This window comes from Triticum urartu, chromosome 6A (genome assembly GCF_056163025.1).
Source record: "Triticum urartu cultivar PI428250 chromosome 6A, HENAU_Tu73, whole genome shotgun sequence".
NCBI lineage: Eukaryota > Viridiplantae > Streptophyta > Magnoliopsida > Poales > Poaceae > Triticum > Triticum urartu.
Window position 1 is genome coordinate 25,844,311 of NC_141878.1, and position 8,960 is coordinate 25,853,270.

At 40.4% G+C, this 8,960-nt stretch overlaps 1 non-coding gene across 1 annotated transcript; it reads left to right on the top strand.

The window, feature by feature from the left end:
- Nucleotides 1-390: 390 nt before the first annotated feature.
- On the top strand, nucleotides 391-462 carry TRNAT-CGU (transfer RNA threonine (anticodon CGU)). Its single transcript has one exon. It is a non-coding gene; the product is annotated as a tRNA-Thr (tRNA).
- Nucleotides 463-8,960: the final 8,498 nt, after the last annotated feature.

The following is an 8,960-nucleotide window of genomic DNA, read 5'->3' on the forward strand; positions in this document are numbered from 1 at the left end:
CTGCTCCCTTGCTGGTTTATGGTGTCTCCGTGTTCATGAACCACTTGAGCAGCACCTTTTTTTATTCAAACATTTGAATTTCAGTTTGAGTGGATCAAAATAATGGACAGTCGTATTGTGGAACTTTACAAACTAAACTAAATCCATCTGCACGTTGTGAAGTGAAGAGAGAAACAAAAAATCTGCTCTGGCCTCACATGAGCAGTGTACTTTGATTGGTCACAACTCATAGGGAAAAAAATCGCCTTTATGTATTGTAACGTGCGTCCGCGTTGAGAATTTTTCGGCACATGCTGTAACCTTTTCGCATTAATTAATTCATTCATGGGGGTCTCCATTTCTAAGAGTTCTAATATTAATAATGCAACAAGATTTTCTTTCGTCGACAGAGCCTCCGTAGCATAGTGGTAGTGCGTTCCCTTCGTAAGGGAAAGGTCGTGAGTTCGATCCTCACTGGGGGCTTCAATTTAGTTTTCTTGCCAGTCTACTTCCCTTTCATCATGCAATAAAAACTTACATCTTTTTCGTGTCACAACAGTTCCATTACTTCATGTGTTCTGGAATCGTTGGATAGACATTGTACCAAGCCGTTATTAACCTTTGTTGGCAAAAAAAATTAGAGGACCACTTTTGTTTGAAGTTCTGAACATCAATTCATTTTTTGCTCAAGGATACATCATGAAAACATAGAAGGGGTGGCAAGAGAGCCAGTACAACGCTGCAAGGGGCTACAGTAGCGATTCACTGGTTTGTATTTTGTTTGGAAGAAGGGCCGATGAGCCTTTGTGTGTAATTCACCGTCAGTAATCGTGCAGATCATGCAGTAGATTACACAAGACATCAAAGACGACGGTCCTTTCCAAGATGAACTAAAATCCAAAAGTATTTCTTTTGCCAGATGAGAGAGAGAGAGAGAGAGAGAGAGAGAGAGAGAGTTGAACAATGTTAAAAACATCAGGCAAGGCTCTGAAACATTGCCCCCCATGGTGCCATCCGTCATCACCATCAAGCATACATTATGAAGTTACATTTCACGGCCAACATTGTTGTTATTAGGGTTATACATATCCTTCTTTTTGCGGGGGATATCCAGTTGAAACGGTAAGGGGGGGAAAGAGGGCACTAGGTTGAAACGATGCAGACAGACCCTCCTTGAGACCTGAATGGCAACGAGTGCAGGCAACCTAGTGAATTTTTCCTTTTTCAGTGTCAGTGTTGTTCACATCGCATCGTAAAACATTGTCGTTGGCTCCTCTTCCGAAACCGCCTCCTTGTTTTCCCTTGTGTGAATCTCCTCAGCATTTCGATGGCCAGCATTGTGAACCTGCATTCGCACGGGAAGAAACAAATTACTGGTCAGTAATCTGGCCGACTATGTGTACCTAGACTCATTTTTGTTCATCCTTGATTACTATCTAAGTAGTAACACAAATATAAAAAAAAAATTGTACTCTATGTGGCCATGCCTCCATTTTTCCACTTAAATGGCAAGCATCACAATCGTGTTGGATGTTTACTTTCACTTTACAGGCTATTGTCCTCAACTACACAATGATTCACTACTAACTCGATGTAGCTGACTGCCGGATGTCCTACTCGTCACAGGAGAAGATTTTTGGCGGCTCGTCTATACGATTTTTGAAGCAGTGTCTGGCTCATGGGGGAGAAAAAAAACATATCAAAAGTATTAACTACATAAACATTTTTTGTGCTAGCATTGATTTGTGTTATTCATGATTATTGTTTACATATTTTACCTTTACCTTTTCTATCAACATGAAATCTTGGGCCCCTAAGATGGTTTGTGCTCAAGTACCACCATTCTGTCATTACCCAAGCTATCTTTATTTATGAAAGATTCATCCGGCCACCTACCTCTCATACTACACATTATTTACATATTGTAGTGTATATTTTCTATCACCATTGAAATCTTGGCCATTTAATACTCAAGATAGTTTGTGCTGACGCACACGGTCGACATTATCCTATCTATCAATCTTTATTAATGAAACATTTATCCAGCCACTTGCCTCCCTTAGTGCCCATTATATAAGAGACATGATACACATCCTTTCTATAGATGCCATATATATACTTCATTTTCCGTGCACTAGTAGAAAAAGGCTCATTTGTCCCGGTTCCAGAGGTCCTTTAGTCCCGGTTCTGGAACCAGGACTAAAGGGTCGGTACTAAAGCCCCCCCCCCCCTTTTAGTCCCGGTTCTATTACGAACCGGGACTAAAGGCTCTCCACGTGGCCGCTGTCTGGAGCTCTACCTTTAGTCTAAAGGAAATTTTGTGATTTTTTGTGATTTTTTTTATTTTTTTCATGATTTTCAAATTTCTGAATTATTTTACATTTAATCTCTAATCATCCGCATCACTGCTCAATTTAACCTCTAATCTCTAATCACCCCTTATCATTTCAAATCATCTAACTTTCCGGCCGGTCAGCCATCCTCTCACTACTCCAGCCCAAGCATGCATAACTTCCAGGTTCTATTCCGCCTCGTTTCCAAGTCTGCACTTGTAGTTTTCCTGACAATAGTAAGATGTCAATCCTACTAACCCTCAGGAGTTTAGCTTGAGCATGAAGTCACAAGTTTCACTGTTTGAGTTTAAAATTATTATTCTTTGAAACTATAATTATTTAGTAACACTAATATTTCTTGAATAAGTAGTTTGACCACAGTTTGACCAGATTTGACCAAAATTCAAAGAAACTGAAATAATTATTTAGTAACACTAATATTCTTGAATAATTATTCAGTAACACTAATACTTCTTGAATAAGTAGTTTGACCAGATTTAACCAAAATTCAAAAAAACTGAAATTTGAACATAACTTTTTTTTCCTTTTAGAATTTGAGAATTCTAAAAATTTGCGAACAGGCCTACAACAGTCAAAATCGGATGCGAATTTTCGTGCTGAACATTTTGATATATTATACGTTTTTTTTCCGACATCGTATGCAAAAGTTATAGCCGTTTTACTTTTTCATAACTTTTTTTTGCAAAAAATGTCCAAATTTAAGTTTTTTAATTTTCCTAACTAGTAGATGTAGTAATATAACTAAATCTCAAAGGATTTTATTTTTTGAAATTTTTATCATTTTCTTTTTTTTTCAAAACTGAAATGGCGATAAAAGGAGGGATGGGGGTTAGAGTTTGAGACACGAACCCCTTTAGTCCCGGTTTGAGACACGAACCTGGACTAAAGGGCATCACACACTTTAGTCCCGGTTCATGTCTCAAACCGGGAATAAAGGTCTCATCTTTAGTCCCGGTTTGAGATAAGAACCGGAACTAAAGGGCATCACACCTTTTAATCCCGGTTCGTGTCTCAAACCGGGACTAAAGGTCTCATTTGAACCGGGACTTCGTAATGCAATCGGGACTAATGTGTATATTGAGCTGTGACCAAAGCCCTGTTTTCTACTAGTGGTGCCACCAGTCAAGTATTCCGCTCACATACAACTCCCCCCTTAGCCCAAACAACATGTTACATCTACTGCTCATGTTGTCGGCTTACCAATTACTGTATCCTAAGGATCAGAGGTGTCAGGAAACTCCCAACGATCTATCTCATCCACGGGCGGATTCTCGTAGCTAACATACCAAGGTAGACAAGATCGTTGCACACGCCCACCTGCCATCTATATACGAGCTCGAGCGAATCATTAACTCGTCTATGGTTGTTGTCTGGTCCTTGGCATGTTAATGTACCGCCCTGACCGTCACTATCGACATTGCGGTGCTCGTTGTCTACGCGGTCGGTCTATCGTGGATATGGCTTAGGTTCCTGTACCTGCAGAGATCGCTACCACTTTTTTCTGGGATAGAGTAGGAGTCGTGATATTGTGAAGCGCTATAAGTGTAGAATTTCAGCAATTACTAGTTATCATGATGCTAAAAAAAGTCAACATGGCTGGTGTTCGTTCCTCTGACAGGCTGATTGATCTTTATACATAGCATTGAGGTCCACGATCGAGTGCGCATATAGCTCGTTCTATCCGTGATGCGAGTGGCATGTGCGTCCTGCCGAACATCTAGCAAGCACACCCTTGTTGGTTCATGGTGTCTCCGTGTTCCTAGGCCACATGAGTAGAATCATTTTTTTCTCTGAACTTTTGAATTAGTTTTCAAGCTCGCGTATATGACCGTCGTGTTGTGAAAAAATCTTTTATGTCTTCTAACTCGCGTATATGATCTGCATTCGGAATTTCTGCTACATGCTGTAACCTGACCGCATGTATGGTCCCCATTTTGTGAAGTGCAATCTTTTGGGATACTGTAACTTGATGTGTGCTTCTGGGAGATCCAACGACTTTACAAATCGTGAGGCAATCAAGCGGTCAGACAGGGTTGGGCAGGTGCTTGCCCCCGCACCTGTGTGCCCCTGCAAATTTTAGGCAAGAGAACGACTACAACGTCACAAGTAGCTACAACATCAATTCAGTGGTTTGCGTTCTGGAAGAAGGGGCCGATGAGCCTTTGTGTGTAATTCGCCATCAATAATAGTACAGATCATGCAACAGATTGCACAAGAAAATCAAACACGATGGTCCTTTCCAAGACGAATCAAAATCCAAAAGTATTTCTTTTACCAGATCAAAGCAATAAAGAAAGACACACACACGTGGACATGATTAAAACATCAGGCAAGGCTCCGAAACATCGTACCCCCCACCCCATGGTGTCATCCATCATCACCGTCAAGTATACATTGTGTAGCTATATTTCAGGCCCAATGTTGTTGTTACTAGATGATGCCCCACGCATTTGCTGCAGGAATCTTGCTAAACAAATGTACAAATAGTTGCCAATAAAACCTCTAAGTAATGAAACACAACTGTAAGCTTAAAAACTAAAGTACAAAATGTATAAAAAGAGAAAAAAAACTACAGTTAGAAAAATATTTAATAAAATATGAACGATGAACTCTAACGCAACAAATAACGTATGACTAGTATGCATGAATTGATGATGTGACACCATTGGATGCATAGAGTAATGCAAAAAAATTGTAATTTATGTCTTAAATGCATGACTTGCTTATCGTCATGGTTGCATGGCTAGTAAAAATAGGTACTGGGTTGTAGCTATTTAGGAATAGAAGATTAGGGCTATACATATCTAGCTGAAATGTTAAGGGGAAAAGAGGGCACATGAAAGGAAGACATGAAGCTAGAGAGAAACACTCCTTGAGACCGCAACAGCAACACGTTCAGGCAACCTAGCAAGCTTTTCCATTTTCAGAGTCAATGATGCTTAGATCGCGGCATAGAGCATCGTCGATGGTCCTCTTCCGGAACCACCTCCTTGAGTTTCCCTTGCTTGAATTTCCTCAGCATTTTGAGGGCGGCCTTCGGCTGATCCATCAGAACCATGTGGACAGCATTGTGAACCTGCATTCGCATGGGCAGAAACAGACTACTTGTCGGTAATCTAGACCGACCATGTGTATACTCATTTTTGTTCCTTGATTACTATTTAAGTAGTAACACAAGCATAAAAAAGAATGTACGCTATGTGGCCATGCTTTTGGCCTTTTCTTTTAAATGACAAGCGTCATAATTGTGTTGGATATTTCCTTTCACTTTCCAGACTATTCTCCTTAACTACACGATGAATCACTAATAATCAGAAGTTGCTGACTGTCGGATGTCCTAACGGTCACATGAGAGGGTTTTTGGCGGCTTGTCTATACGATTTTGGTAGTAGTGTCTGGCTCATGTGGGGGCGAAGAAAACCATATCAAAAGTATTAACTACATAAACATTTTTTGTGCTAGCATTCATTTGTGTTATTCATGGTTATTGTTTACATATTTTACCTTACCTTTTCTATCAACATGAAATCTTGAGGACCTAAGATGTTTTGTGCTGAAGTACCACCATTCGTCACTCCCAATCTATCTTTATTTATGAAAGATTAATCTGGCCAGTTGCTTCCCATACTACACATTAGTTACATATTGTAGTGTATCTTTTCTATCAACATTGAAATCTTGGGCATTTAATTCTCAAGATGGTTTGCGTTGACGCATACGTTCGACATTATCCAATTTATCTATATTTATTAATGAATGATCTATCCAGACACCTGCCTCCCTTGGTGCTTATTATATAAGAGAGACGATGCACATCCTTAGCTTTGTAGATATCATATATACTTCCTTTTCCGTGTCACTAGTCAAGTGTTCCACACACATACAACTCTCCTCCTCACCCAAACAACATGTTACATCTCTTCCTCGTGCCAACTGCTCTATCCTAAGTATGGGATGTGTCAGGAAGCTCCCAACAATCTATCTCATCCATGACCAGATTATCGTATCTAACATACCAAGGTAGACAAGATCGCCGCACACGCCCACCCGCCATCTGTATACTAGTTTGGGCAGATCATCAACTTGTCTGCTATTGTTGTCTAGTCCTTGACATGCTCATGAACTGCCCTGAACGTCACTATCGACATCGCTGCAATGGTTATCTACGTGGTTGGGCCATAGTGGATGTGGCTTAGGTTCCTATACCTGGAAAGATCGCTGCTACTTATTTCAGGGATAGTGTAGGAACCCTGCATAGCAACTCGTGGCAAAAAAATCAGAGCTTCCTGTTCTCGACATCGACGGTCAATTGTTTTGCTTGGGCCATCGAGGTCCTCGTGTGTCGTTTGTTCAGCGGGGTCTTGATGGGTCGTCTACGGCAAAATCGAAGTCACTTGCTCAGGGAGATGTGACAATGATGACATTGCATGCAACTCGATGGTGTCCTCTCCTCGATAGTGTGTGTCGTCTTGCAAGTGTGTTGGTTGGTTGTGTGCCCTTATTGTGGGCATGATGTTATGTTTTTTTACTGGGTTTCCACTAATTAGCCAAGCAACTATATTCTACCCTTTTTAATGAATCTGGCCCAAAGGGACCGTGTTTCAAAAAAATGGATCGGAGGGAGTACCTTCCAGGCATGTGCCCCTGTACTGCCATGCCTCTCTCCATCGCTCATGAAAGTGTGTTCTTCCCTGCCTCCGCGGTATGCGTTGTCGCCGTCCTACCTGCCGCTTCGACAGTCGTCCTCCAGTTGAGGGTAGGCCCAGGCTTAAGCATAATGGGCTGCAAGCACTACAAGAAATATGTTAACTTGTGACCTTAACTATTGGTCACTGAAAGGTCATTGTTTTTCATTTGCGACTTTTTTGTGACAAAAAACAGAAGGTCAAAAGCTGGCGGTCGTAAACTGAAATTAACGACCTTCTCACAGAGAAGGTCGTAGACGTTTACGACCAAAATATGCCTACTGTTTTGTTTTGGTCACTAGCTGTCTGCGCAGGTCACGTCGGATCCGACGTGGCAAGCTAACGTGGCAATATTACGACCAATTGAAAAGGTCAAAAATTAGATTCAGCCCGGTCCAATTCGGTGTCTATATGGGCCGAGCCCAACAATTCAGCCCATTTAGTATATTTATTTCTGTTATTTTTTGTCAGCTACATGGGCCAAGCCCAACTGGTCAGCCCATCAATTTTTATGCACGTTTGGCTTTCAAGAATATAGGTCAATTTTGTGCAGCCCATTTCTGGTTTACATTCAGCCTTTTTATACATTCAAATAATAATTCAATCCTGATGTTGGTCCAGTACTCTTTTGTTTTCAGCCCATTCACATATTCGTACAAATGATCCTCCTTTTTGACAAATTTTGCAAATAATTTCATATTTCAGCACTAAATATCTTTACATCACAGGCCATAAAGCCGTACAAACTAGTATCACTTGTTCCTATACAAAACTATCAAATGATACATACAACAAAACAGAAACAAAAAATTTAGTTCAACAAAAATAAGTATTCCTCCTCTTCCATCTTCCAGACCACAAAACACCTGTGAAAGTAAAGATGCCACAACAAAAATGGAAGGATCAGCCATTAGAAGCATATTGAGTGCCAAGGGAAACACACACTGTGAAAATTTTGACAGCAGAAATATTTTTTATATTACCATAACAAACAGAAATGTAATCTGATTGCATAAGACATATGGCATTATCAACAAGACAAAGCAAAATTTATAGTGCCAGCTCGGGAATAAGATAAAGCAAAATTTATAAATCTATAGCATCACACATGAGGTCTAAATTTATACTATGTTCCTTTAGAAGCAAAAGTTGGTTCATGTCTAGCTTTTATTGCAGATAACTAGTACATTTTCACACAAAAAATAGGAGCAACATATGTTTTAATCTAGTGTTTGCAGTATATGTTCGCAACATGTAAGAATACTTTGATTAACAGACTAACCAACCATCAACTAACACTTCACAGTACCAACTAACACTTCACAGTACCAAAAAAATGGGCTGGCGCTCACCACTTCAGATGTGCAGCAGCCATGAGGGCTTCTTCCTGTTCCACCTACAGCAGCGGCAACTTCTACAAATCTGAGACACAAAACAAACGCAGGCAGAAGGAATCAGAGGGAGGGGAGATGAAGAACATGGCAGGCATTTATATGATGGCAGTACATATGAAACAAACAGCAGTCCATACTTGCATCATCATGTGTATAACAAAATCACGGTCGCCTCTAGAGACAGCACTACTAGAGTAGAGAGCCAAGCATAATAATTCTACCAGGAGACAATGTAAACACAGAGTCACACCATTGACAGTTTAAGCCTTACAACATGTTTGGTGGCTCAGTGGGCAGATGTATGCATGCACAAAAAGGGGGACAATTTTTTAATCAAACTGAAGAAAAACACACATCATTTAGTAACCAATACAAATCTCGGTAGCTGTAGGTGCATGCATTGTGTAACAATGAATAATAAATAGCATTTCAGAGTTGTGCAGTTACTAGTGTGTCGTCCTCTGTTTACCACACCACACATGGGCATGAGAAAATTGCTAAAAACCACTGATCGTGTGCTAATCTACTTGGAAAATATGGCACATGAT